Source organism: Tripterygium wilfordii, unplaced genomic scaffold (genome assembly GCF_013401445.1).
Source record: "Tripterygium wilfordii isolate XIE 37 unplaced genomic scaffold, ASM1340144v1 ctg372, whole genome shotgun sequence".
Taxonomy (NCBI): Eukaryota; Viridiplantae; Streptophyta; class Magnoliopsida; order Celastrales; family Celastraceae; genus Tripterygium; species Tripterygium wilfordii.
The window spans coordinates 35,916-39,416 of NW_024056349.1; the positions used below are offsets into that span (position 1 = coordinate 35,916).

The following is a 3,501-nucleotide window of genomic DNA, read 5'->3' on the forward strand; positions in this document are numbered from 1 at the left end:
CGTTGCATGAAAGCTAAACAAGCATGCTAGACTACTAAGAACACAAAATAGAGTACAAATCTCCACTTTGATGCTTTGGAATTGCTCAACTCCCTCCATAGACGAGCTTTTGACGTTTTCGTGCAATTTGAATCATAACTTGGTCTATTGGCATCCTTAGCTTACGAAACGTTGCACGAAAGCTAAACTAGCATGCTAGACTTCTAAGAACTCTTAATAGAGTACAAAGTTCCACTTTGATGCTTTGGAATTGCTCAACTCCCTCCATAGACGAGCATTTGACGTTTTTGTGCAATGTGAATCATAGCTTGGTCTGTTGGCATCTATAGCTTACGAAACATTGCACGAAAGCAAAACTAGCATACTAGACTTCTAAGAACACTAAATAGAGTGCAAAGGTCCACTTTGATGCTTTGGAATTGCTCAACTCCCTCCATAGACGAGCATTTGACGTTTTTGTGCAATTTGAATCATAGCTTGGTCTATTGGCATCTTTAGCTTACGAAACATTGCACGAAAGCTAAACTAGCATGCTAGACTTCTAAGAACACTAAATAGAGTCCAAAGGTCCACTTTGATGCTTTGGAATTGCTCAACCCACTCCATAGACGAGCATTTGACGTTTTTGTGCAATTTGAAACATAACTTGGTCTATTGTCATCTTTACCTTACGAAACGTTGCATGAAAGCTAAACAAGCATGCTAGACTACTAAGAACCCTAAATAGAGTACAAATCTCCACTTTGATGCTTTGGAATTGCTCAACTCCCTCCATAGACGAGCTTTTGATGTTTTCATGCAATTTGAATCATAACTTGGTCTATTGGCATCCTTTGCTTACGAAACGTTGCACGAAAGCTAAACTAGCATGCTAGACTTCTAAGAACTCTAAATAGAGTACAAAGTTCCACTTTGATGCTTTGGAATTGCTCAACTCCCTCCATAGATGAGCATTGGACGTTTTTGTGCAATTTGAATCATAGCTTGGTGTCTATTGCCATCTTTAGCTTACGAAACATTGCACGAAAGCAAAACTAGCATACTAGACTTCTAAGAACACAAAATAGAGTGCAAAGGTCCACTTTGATGTTTTGGAATTTGATGTGCCAAATATATACATACATTTTCACATCCTTTACACATAAGTTCATCCCATTTTGAGTTGATTACGAGTTGATATTGCCTAAGAAAGTTATATTTGCATATTGTAGGATTCAAGGCAAGAAAGGAAGGAAAAGAGTGCAAAATGAAGATTTTTACTCCAGAACCGATTTCCGATCGATCGGAGCCATTCCAGATCGATCGGACCTGCCAAAACACTAAAAAACTCGTGGAGACAGATTGTATTTCCGATCAATCGGAACAGTGTCCAATCGATCGGAGGTACTATTCACAGCACGCGCAGTTTCGCGAAAAAGTTCCGAATTCACTTGTTTTTAAGCCAAAACGACCCCAACTTGTTTTGAAAACGACATAAGAGTTTGGGGAAGTATAAAAGGGCAAAAAAATAGGGTTTTGGGGAGTTTTTGGAGGGTTTTTCATTCTACCACCATTGGAGAGCTTGGAGCCACCATTGGAGCTTGGAGAAGAAGAGGGTCTACAAGGGGGTTTTCTCTCTTTTTTTCTATCCTAGTTGCTATGGTTGATTTCCTTTGTTTAATGATGTATTTGGCTTCCATGAGTGGCTAGATTTCTTACTAGGGACTTAATGTAACCAAACCTTGAAGATTCAATAAACTTGGTTTCCTTATTTCTTGATTTCTCTCTCTCTCTTGATTGTCTATGGGTGTGATTAATGCTTTTGAATGTTTGGCCATCATTCAATTGATTTGTTGCCTAGATTGAGACCGGAAGGAGATATCTAGGGTTTGCCGCAAGCCATAGATGACATAGGGTGCATGAACCATAGGAATATAGGTTTGTGACTTATGCAATTGCTAAATGATTTCCATAGTTCTTAATGGGTTTTTGATATATTAATCCGATTGTTAGGAATAACAGGGATTTATGTTGAAAATATGTTTGATGTATCTAGGAATAGAACATTGAATAGGTTGGGAAATCGATTGTCATTATAGAGAGAGGAATTAGGGATAAGGGACCAAGGGAATTGAATTGGATAGGTGAGGTGACGTTAAGTACCTTAGTGCTTTCCATCCTTGATTTCATACTTGTGTTTGATTTGTCTTTGTTCTTTTGCTTTAGTTTAGTTTAAAAACAAAATCAATCTCGAATCCGTTTCCCCAATTTGCATATTTGTTACTAGTTTGACATTGATCTTGATTGCCAACACATCCCTAGTGGAAACGATAATTTACTCATCTCTTTATTACTTGTGCGATTTGTGCGCTTGCAATTAAATCCATATCAAGTTTTTGGCGCCGTTGCCGGGGACTGAGGCAATTGTTTTTTGTGTCAAATTAGGTTTTCAATTGTGTTAATTGGTTTTTATTTTTCTACAGAAATTCTTTCTCTTGTATGAGCTTGGGAAGACGTTCTATTAATCCGGAATTAATTGCTATTGATTTGGAGATTGAAAGGACTTTTCACAATCTTAGACGGGGGCTTATTAATAATCAAATGGAAGGCATGGGAGACAATCAAGGAAGGGGGAATGTTGGTGATCTTGGTGGAGCTTTAAATGTGAACGATGGTAATGGTAATGGTGGAGGTGCTAATGGAAGAAATGGTGGTGAAGCGGTTGAAAACCCTCCTAGGCAATTTGATCCTTGCTCTCTTGAGGATTGTGCTAGGCCTACTTGGGATACAAATCCTTCAAGCATCCGCTATCCTCCTATCACTGCTACTAATTTTGAGATCAAGCCGGCTATCATCAACATTATCTCTAATTCTGTGGTTTTCTATGGTATTCCTAACGAAGAGCCCAATGTCCATCTTTGCTCTTTCTTGCATGTGTGCACTACTTTTGGGATTAACGGAGCTTCTAAGGATGCTATCTTGTTGAGGTTATTCCCATTTTCTTTGAGGGACAAGGCTAAGGGATGGTTGATGTCCTTGCCTCCCAATTCTATCACCACTTGGGATGAGATGGCGGAGCAATTCTTGACGAAATTCTTTCCTCTGGGCAAGGCGGTGCAAATTAGGACGGATATCATGTCCATTACCCAAAAGGATATTGAATCATTTTATGAGGCTTGGGAGCGCTTTAAAGGAATTATTCGCAGTTGCCCAAATCATGGTCTTCCGGATTGGGTGGTGTACCAAGCTTTCTATAATGGGTTGTGCATGCATACTAAGGAGACTATTGATGCGGCTGCGGGAGGTTCTTTTATGACCAAAAATCAAAAGGAGGCTCGGGAATTACTTGATAAAGTGGCCAAGACCACTAACTCTTGGTCCTCGGTGAGGGGGAATCCAAAGCAAGGGGGAAGTTGTAGAGATGATGAAGTTATGTCTACCTTGGCTATTATGGCAAAGAAGATTGATGCATTGACACTAAATCAAGCTCAAGGGGTACATGCTATGCAAAACACACCTTCC

General features: G+C 39.5%; 1 non-coding gene across 1 annotated transcript; it reads right to left on the reverse strand.

Moving 5' to 3' along the window:
• Window positions 1-3,097: 3,097 nt before the first annotated feature.
• On the reverse strand, window positions 3,098-3,203 carry LOC119994948. Its single transcript, XR_005467529.1, has one exon. It is a non-coding gene; the product is annotated as a small nucleolar RNA R71 (small nucleolar RNA).
• Window positions 3,204-3,501: the final 298 nt, after the last annotated feature.